Source organism: Cupressus sempervirens, chromosome 9 (genome assembly GCF_028749045.1).
Source record: "Cupressus sempervirens isolate cs-2001-9-10 chromosome 9, ASM2874904v1, whole genome shotgun sequence".
NCBI classification, from domain to species: Eukaryota; Viridiplantae; Streptophyta; class Pinopsida; order Cupressales; family Cupressaceae; genus Cupressus; species Cupressus sempervirens.
In genome coordinates, this window is record NC_143126.1 from 819,510,758 (window position 1) to 819,521,013 (window position 10,256).

At 33.0% G+C, this 10,256-nt stretch overlaps 1 pseudogene; it reads left to right on the forward strand.

Annotated features, from left to right (window-relative positions):
• Positions 1-9,876, forward strand: part of LOC149541208 (DEAD-box ATP-dependent RNA helicase 15-like) — a 32,105-nt pseudogene extending 22,229 nt beyond the window's left edge.
• Positions 9,877-10,256: the final 380 nt, after the last annotated feature.

A 10,256-nucleotide genomic window follows, 5' to 3' on the forward strand; every position in this document is an offset into this window, starting at 1 on the left:
GGCCTCTCTTCATTGTAGTAAGGTAGATCAAACTACCTAAAAATTGTGTCTAACTGATTGTATCAACTAGAGAGCACTTTGAATGGATAAGAAACTTTAATTCAACTTCTGTTGGTGTAGCAAGATGATTACAATCAAGCATTGAAAACTTTTCCATAAGTGTTTTGGCATACCTAGCATGAGAAATGAAAACCATAGAACTACCTTGCCAAAATTATACACCTAGACAATAATGGAGCCCAAGATCTATCATTCTAATACCAAAAAAAGATCATATGAAGCTGGGTTGCACTAGGTCATCCACATATATAATGAGAACAATGAAGCTCATTTAAAACTTGGACATAGATATTAGGATCTAAAAGACTTTTTCTAAATCCAAAGTTTTGAAAATGAGTGCAAATCTTAAATATACCGAGCTCTAGGAGATTGCTTTAGTCCATACAAGGGCTTTATTAACATACAAAATAGATTTCCGTTCCTTGCTATTGAAACTCCTATGGTGGGAGCATGTAGACCTCTTCATTTACGTTACCATTTAAGAATGAAAGTTTTACATCCATGTATCACAAAGGCCACCCAAATTTGGTTGCAAAAGATGAAACAAGGTATCATTTTGGCTACAAAGGCATATGTCTCCTCATAGCCTAAGCCTTCTTATGCATATCCTTTCGCAACAAGTGAAGCTTTGAACTTGTTAATGGGCCTATTTGATTTATATTTCACATTGTGTGCTTATTTTCCACTAGTAGGCTTCTTTGCATGAGATAATTCACAAAGCTTCCATGTGTTGTTCTCTGTCAAGGCATCAAGTTCTACTTTCATAGCAGCTTCCCATTTTGGTTTACCCAGACACTTGTTTAAATTGGGTTGGTTTAAATTTTAGAATTCAGGCAAAATTTGCATGCTCAACAAATTTGGCTATTTCCTTCTGCAACTTGTCTTATTTGAGCATTTTTTTCCATCTTCTTTCACATCCTTGATGATTTTATCAAACCATTTTAGACGAGTTCAGGGCATTTCTCGTGGATAGTCAAAAGATTGACTTGGAGGAGAACTTATTGTATCTAAGGGGAGTTGTGGTTTATCCTCATTATTGTCATCACCAGACTCTAAATGTTGGCTACTTGATGAATCATCTTCTGCACTTACAAACTCTTTCATGAATCATCATCTACAAAGTAGGATTTCTTTTCTTTAATGAACAATTACATTTCTACTAACAACTAATTTATTAGTAGTGACATCAATTAAACAATATGCTTTTGATTTTTCACTATAGACAACAAAGTTGAAATTATAACTTTTTACATCTAGTTTATCTTCAGTGTTATGTTTAACTAGTGCAAAATAAATAGACACAAAAATACAAAAATAATCAATGGCAGGCTTAAGACCTTTCCAAACTCTTTAGGAATAGTATTTTGAAAACACTCACTAGGACATCAATTGAGAATGTGTATAGTAGTTTGTACTGCTTTTGCCCAGTAACGGTATGGTACATTTTGGATATGCATTATACACTTAGCCATTTGAAATTTTTTCCTATTTATGTGTTTGATCACTCCATTCTATTGTGGAGTGCATGGTGTTGTACACTGTTGATGGATTCCTTGTTGATTTGAAAAGTTGGTGAATACCATTGAGGTGAACTTTCTCCCATTGTGTGTCCTCAATGTACTGATATGCTTGCATATCTATTTTTTAACCAACAAATTTATTTAATAAGTGTCTAAAAGTGTTAATGGGTAGAAGAAAAGGAGGAAAAATTATTTTCCCAATAATAGAGTAAGGAAAATCTTAGCAACAATTAATGGATAATTCAGAGATAGAATTTCTGAGAAAGAAAAAATAATTCAAGATAGAATCTTTGAAGAAGAAATGGATAATTCTTGTTGTTGTTATGATCAAGACAACAACTTTAGTGAACGTATGCCTCAAGAATTTAGATGTACCTAATAGTTGAGAATGTTTTGTTAGCCTTGTAAGAAGAATCTTCTCCCTAGGTGTTCATCTTCCATGTAATTGTTTCTCTTTTTATGATTACTTTTTATTATTTTGGTTTTGCAGTAGTGTTCTCTTTTAGTAGAATGTGTTTATATTATCGATTTCAAGATGCATGATAAGGTGAGACCACATTGTTTATTAAATACATCTTTTATAATCTATCCACTATATTTTTTTGGATCATGGGAAATTGTATTGTGTACAAATCTTTTGCAAATATTTTCATCACATTGAACAAAACTATTTTCCCTCGTTATCTTGAGTCAAGGCCTTTTAAAATTCTCATCTATCTATTTGAGTGGGGCATATCGGGTAAGATATCTTGTCCCTTTTTATGTGTAATGTCATTGCTCAACATGCACTTGAATATTTCATTTATAACTTGAATCTTTTCTTGAATATCAGAGATGGTCATTCATGGAGCATTTGTAGGTGTTGTATCAAGCCTTATTGCAACTAGTTGCAAGTTTGATCCACCTTTACCAAACTATTTTCCAAATTTGATGTCTCCTTCAGTTCAGGGTCTATTGCCAAATTACTAGTATTGGACGTGTTGAGCATCTTTCTATTATTTTTTGAAACATGGTAGTTTTTGAGTAATTATGAAACTCTCAAAAATTTAAACTCACCAATCTTCTGAATCTAAACTCAGATTTATTGAATTATTTGAACCGTTCAAACTATCTAATTATGTTGAACTTTGTGAACCTTGGTTCAACAATGGCTTCAAATGCTGTTCTTTATAAAAAAACTCGTCTTTGCAAAAAGATTCCCATATTATGATAGCATGCCCAAAAAATTAATGGGATCTAAAACATAATGCATTAGAAATAACTTATTTTAGAAAACATATGGGTTACACTAATACAAAAATTATTTTAGACGGAAAGTCCTTTGGGTCTGACTATATTAGTGATAGTATTTGGGTATGTGTATAGGTAAGTGCAATGGATATTGACATATAATCAATGTATTGAAATATTTATACAAACCATAGAATAGAAACTCAAATTTATGTCACGAACTGCAGCTGATTTAGCAACACTTATAATTTATAGTGGAGATGGAGGTGTAGGTAGAGAGGGATTATATCCATCCTCCTCATCAAACATAAGATACTTTTCAATATCAAGCCATTCTGCTTCAACGAAACTTGTATTAATGTGTAGTGGAGGTGCAGGTAGGATTATGTGAATCCTCCCCCTCATCCTCATCATCAGACACCAAATACTTTTCAATTTTTAGCCATTCTTCTACTTCAACACTAGTTGTATTTCTAGTGTAGGAGCATCTCACACAATCAATTTGGAGAAGAAGACTAGGCAAACTTTCAAGACCTTCAAAGCAAATCCGAAGGATGGAATGTACAAACTAGGACAACAGGTCAAATGGAGGATCTTGGCACCTATAATGTTATTAACATAATGCATTCTTCAATCAATTTGTAAGTCGACCAATGCTGTCCAAGTTTCAATAATGTTCTTAATAAGGTCTCTAGGATTTTAGGATAGGTTGAGGACGAGTCTAGTAGGGATATTAGGAAACTAGGGGAAAGACTTTAATAATGAGAAAAGGGATTTAATGTTTAATAAGCCGATTTAAATTTTAAATTCAAATATTCAAATAAATAATGCCTAGTTCAAAATCGAGGGAAAATGTTAAGTTGTTTTGTTTAAAATTTTAAACCTTCCATCTCAAAGATGATAGTTGGTTGGAATCAGTTATTTAGAGTCTTATAAATTGGAAAGAGTCCATGTTATAAAGGGGACTATTGGGTGTACGGACTGGGGAAGAGAACAAAAATAAAAAACCATTACATTCTTGCAATTCGAGTTCCATCTTTTGAATCTCAGATCAATTTGGATTTCCAAATGCATTGATAGGATATTCTCATATATTGCTAGCTGATGTTTTTCACATTATACTAAGATTGTTGTCACTCCAGTTGTAGTTATACCAGTTATTGTATATTCAAGCCAAATATTCATGGAATGATAGTTTATAACTTGTATTATAGACTAACTAATATTGCATATGCAACATTGATTGGAGAGAAGCCGAGTGTAGGAAGAATGGTGGAAAATTGCAATGAAATTGAGTTCTGAAGTATAACAGTGGCTGCTTTGGTTTATCAAGGAACATATTTTATGTTTGAAGACCTATTATCATGTTGGATAGAAGGTGATTTTATTACCAATTGAGTATAGGCTTGTGTGGAAACCGAACTTTGAGAAGGCCCTAAGGAGTAAGGGTTTTGAAGACAAATTTGGGGTTTTGCATTTGTAGGGTACTGGAGCCTAATTCCTTTGGGATTTGATCATCTCAAGACATAACTAAGTACTATCTAGGAGTTGGAGTCATTAGGAGGGATCTTTCTTGTACTTCCTTTGTTAGATTAGCTGATTTTGTGTATTAAAACAGGGCATCTGTTATAGATAGTGGGGTTGGTCCAAAGAAGTCATATAAAAGCTTTTGATATGTTGAGGAAATCTGTAAAGGGTATCTGCAAAATATCATTATATTTCCAAGTGTCTTGAGAAAAGGTAGGATTATTTACATTTCAAGTATGCAGTAGGGTTAGTGGGTAGAATATTGATCTTTTAGGGTTCATTTTGAGAAGACCTTGTGAAGCAGGAGCCTAGGATTGTGTTGGGATACTAGAAGACATTGAAAAAAAGCAAAGTGAAGACTAACAACTCAATTACATCTCTTAGGATCCTTGGGGAATAGCCTTGTTAAAGTCAAGTTCTTTTGAAACACTCAAGGGTTTGGGTAGGCTAGAGTGCCTAAACCTCTAAAATTTATTAAGTCTACTTGTGTATTTGATACCACCACCATTCCCTTTGCATCAATTTCTATCTTGAACATCAACTAAAACCACTTCATGATGAGAAATCGTATTAATTTCTAGTGTGACTTGCCCAACTTGAAGGTAGTAGTGAAAGGATCTTGTATGGGGATTGTACAACATCAAACATCTATCTTCATGGTTCTTTCTTAGTTTTTCAAAAAGAAAATAAGTAAGAAGAAAGGGGCATCCCAACACCCCTCTCCTACTAAACCTATTTGGAAACACATTGATTTTGTCTAGACAATCATAATTAGGCTTTCGATATTGCTCATTAGGCATTCATGTTGATAATAAAGAAGTATATAGAAAACTTGACCCCTATCCCTGTAATGCAAATCATCAATATCCTCTATCAATTTTGTGATAATTGGATGATAGTTCATGCACTTTTCATTTTGTGGGAAAAGGGATAAAGATTACCCACAATGATAGATCATTGACCTGATTGGGTCATTCCTAAAATGACTAAGTAGGTCATAGATCAGAGTTTGGTGTTTCAATCTTCTATATTTTTATTGAAATTTGAAATAGGTAGTTCAAACCTCCACGCCTCAGACACCAAAACCTTGTAGTTTCTATTATTCATAGAGATGTGTAGCATGATCTGAAATCTTTATGATGAAAAAAATTGCAAAAAGTTGAAGTACTGCAATACCTCTTCACAATTCATTTTTTCAATGGTAGTTCCAATTAATGGTAGGAGAAAACTATTCAACTTACATTTTGGCATAATGAGTAGAAAATCGAGTGCACTTGCACTCACAATTGGTGTCCTATTTTGAATTAGACTTGGAAATGTGTGCACAAATTGTCAATTTTTATGCAAGGTTTAACCATTCCAATAACATGTCTTATATATTCGGTTGAATGTCATAGTGCAAATGTCTATGTTTTGAGATTGATCTACAATTTAAAAAGAACATTTACCCTTAGTCTTATTTTTTTTTTTAGAATGAATTTATAACAAGTTATATATGATTTGAGAGCATATAATATGTAGGCTAGAATTCTTCTTTTAAAACCTTAGAAAGCAGTGGTGATTGCCCAATTCCTGAAGAGAAACACATCTTTCCCTACACATTATGGTGCCTTTGATTTTGTGTTCACAACTTTCCTTGATTTTATTCTTTAATTGATCTCAAGACTTGATAAATATGTGTCTACACTCAACAAAATATGTATATTGTCATGGACATGGCAATTCCTCTAATGTCCATTGGCCTGGTAGGAGCTGCCACAGGCACAGTCACAATTTTAATTGTAGCAACAATTCTATTAAAATACAAGGGAAAAAATAGGACCCATCTCCTTCTAGTCCCTAGGGCTCTTCCTGTTATTAGCCACTTTCATCTTCTCCTTGATAAAACCTAGCCAATACACAAAATTCTGAGCTCGTTGTCAACACTATATGGATCTATTACACATCTTAAATTTGGTAGTTGACCTATTTTAGTGATAATTTCTTCAGATTTAGCCAATCTTTCCAAACAACCATTGACATTGAATTGTATAGCTATACAAAATCTTCAACAAAAGATATTAATTAATCCTCATCAATATTGAATTATCTGCCAATCCATCATAACATCAATATGAATGTCTTACCATTAAATTTTACAATCTGGAAATGTTTTATATTGCATCAATACACCAACGAGACATAAGAAAGGTAATATTTTTTATCCTTTAATCAAGTTAATTTTGACTTCTAGAGAAATGACCCTTGTAAGCATAGGGAATAAAATTATTCACCAATATGCAATTGTGGATATCATGAAATTGTTGGCAATCTGCTACTTCCCACGTTAGGTCTCATAGGCTTTTAATTGCCAAGTCTGAGGAATAATATAACCCTTGTTGGGATATCACACAGAAACATTTAGGTCTTTGCAAGAAGTATCTTTCCTATGCACCACTTTGGTACTTCCAATGATTATTGAAGATATCTATCCAGTCATTACATCATTGGTAAGGTTTCCTGCGAACTCAAAGTTACACTCAATAATTCTGAGGTAAAGTGATTAAAGAGTTTATACTCCATCAATAATATCTATCCCTCTTTCCATGTATCACTCAGTGTTATTGTGAAAGCAATATCTTTATAATTGCCAAACATGCGATTGAGAAATATTCTTGTTGTCACATACATTATTTTATTAATCACATTCTTTAATTGTGCATGTTGGCCTCAAGTGGGTCCACATTTCAGCAATAGGAATATCTTTTCTTAATGTTTCTACATTTCATTTGAAGCTGATGATGATTTTTTTTTGGTTATTGTCTGATCTTGATATTTCCAAATGAGATTATTTTTAGTTTCGAAGTTCAAAATATTAACTTTTGATACTCTGTGTTTACCACCTTTGAGGAAATAGGAAGAATACCTAGACATTGTCTGAGATCAAGAATTTGAATGTCTTAGAATATCATGAGTATAACCTCTATATTTGAGCCGTAGGATGATTGTGTTATGGGGAACCTTTGAAAGGCTCAATCATAACTTATATTTTTATCATTATTAGCTCTGTCTTGTTTACCTTAGACACTCCATAGCCTCTTTTGCGTGTTATTTGATTTAGGAATATACTGTTGTCGCTGAAATATCATGCATGGAAGCCTTGATTTCGATATCTTGATTTTTTTATTTTGTGTGGTTATTCTATGCAGAACAAATAAGACTCACACCAGAAGAGGTGATTATCATGGAAAATCCTGATGTTGCCATGGCATTTTAGAATCGAAAAGTTCAAGTTTCCATAATGGATGTAAGTTTACTGGTGAATCTGTAATGTCTTTTAAAAGTATTTACCAAGGCACGATATTTGACATTAGATTCATTACTTATGGATGTTGTTCTCCATGATTTTTAGTGCTCACATAACCCTATGAGTATAACCAAATACCAAAATGATAAAGATGTAGTTTTCTATTCTTTCATTTTAATATTAATTTAGAATTTTGTTGCTATAATTTTCTCAGTAGTTGTCTTTGAAAAAAGTAAAGTGTAGATAGGGGAATGGAAGAGCTGCATTGTAATTCAAATGGTTTTCCCCAAAGAAAAGACCCTTTTTTTTTGCAACCTTTGCAGTTTTGGCTTGCTATGCTTCTTTAATGTTGTGTCTCATTGATTTCCTTCATTATTGATTATTACATTTCAAAGATCATAAAATTGGAGATGAGGAAATTGCAAGGGAAAATACTACAACACACCATCAGAGGCTGGAACACTGAATATGTCCAAGAGTATATTTTCTGCCATTGAAAAGTTTAATATTGAATCTCTAAGAATGGATGGTATTTTTTGTTCAGAGGAATAGTTGCCTGGTCTACTATATGTTAGAGATGTACTTGTTACTTCTAGTTTCATTGGAATTCTAATATAATTTTTTCTAGATGGCATTCCCCTAGTAATCCATTGGATCCCCATTTGTTTGACAATTTAGAAGGTTTTGATAAGGACACGACACCATCTGAAGGTTTGTATAAGGATCCCCATTAATAATGGTTTCTTACCATTTCTGTTTTATATTGTAGATATGCCATGAATTTGAGAGATTTATCACTTATTTAACAAACTTGAGGGGTAAACATTAAAGTCCATAAAGCATTGCTAAAAAATGAGGGGTAAACATTAAATTCCATAAAGCATTGCTAAAAAATGAGTGTCCACGCATAGTGGTGGGTACTCCTAGAAGGATACTTACTCTAGCAAGGGAAAAAGATTTGAGTCTCAAAAATGTCAAACATTTTATCCTTGATGAGTGTGATAGAACATTGGAATCACTTGGTATGTCAGTAAATATCTTTTTAAATAGATTCTGATTACATAGTCTATTTAGTATGGTTTTTGATTTTTTTTAATGTTGTAGACATGCAGAGAGATGTCTAGAAGATTTTCAAGATGACCCCTCATGACAAGCAAGTTATGATGTTCTCTGCCACTCTGAGCAAGGAGATTCAGCCTATCTGCAAGAGATTCATGCAAGATGTAATGTCTTTTGTATAAGTTGACCTATTTAATCCTACATTACATATTTCTTTAATGATTGGGGAAACTAGTTAGTTCATTTAAATTGGCTTTATTTAGGTGGAATACTAGTTATGCTTATTTCTGTAGTATTGATCTTAAGATGTTTATTTAACCCTTGCAAAGGTGATTCATGTTTTGGCCATAAGTTGGTAGCACACATTTGCAAAGGTGATTCATGTTTCCCTAAAATTCTCTATTTCTTAGCCAAGCCCTTGTTTTCTTCTGCTTTCTCATCATCGATCATCAATACTGGACTACCATAGTTTTATTATAATTCCAAAGTTGGGATTGCACGTTACCTAAATCCTTTTCTTTGCATTTGCAAGAATGGAGCTACCTTAGAGGTAGTGCAGAGCTGCATTTTCTCTGGTAGCCAACTTTCGTTCATTGTACATGGTGGAGACATGGGTTACATGTGGCCTCTGTTATTGGTTTTGTAACAAAAATACAAATAATTAATTCAATGATATAGCAAAGTATTAAATTCAAAATTTAGGGATGGTATATTGGACCACAAAGCCGCTAGTTGAACCTTTTCAGTACTTTTCATTCAACATGTACTCCTTGGATCAATGAGGGGATTGTTGTGGCATTATTGGCTCTTGATGGTGATCACACCACCTAATGTTACACACATTTGTTTCCGTTTATAGCCTATGGAGATATACATTGATGATGAGGCAAAATTGACACTTCATGGTTTAGTTTAGGTATTGAATTTATTTGAGTTTAATAATGTCTGATAAAATAGCAAACCATTCTCTCTTTTGTTGTGTCTGGTATTTATGTCTTGAGATTCTTCCAACACTACATCAAATTGAGTGAGCTGGAGAAGAATCAGATGCTGAATGATCTATTTGATGCACTGGACTTCAATCAAGTTGTGATATTTTTCAACACTGTTAATAGAGCTATAGAGCTGAACAAGCTTCTTGTGGAGTGCAACTTTCCATCAATCTACATTCATTCTGGAATGCCACAAGAATAAAGGTATGTTTGATGGTGTTTTTATTTTTGAATCTACCATGGTACTTAATGTAACAATTCCCTTTGCTCTTTAATCTGGGATATGCAATTGAATTTAATTTGTATAATTCTGTCATCTCACATTGCTAGCTACTTCGTTCATAAATAAAGCTTTTTGCAGTTGTCATATATACATTATTTATGACAATATTTGGGATAAAAAGGATTGTGCTTTTTAAAATTCTTGATGGTTCATGAAAATTTCTCTTAAGCATTTGATTTAATTATGTTTAACAAATACTAATGTGTTTCTTGTGATAGTTTTAGAAATAGAATTTTAATATGTGAGTTTTCATGTAGATTAACTCTGTACAAAGGTTTCAAGGAAGTCATAAGGTAAAA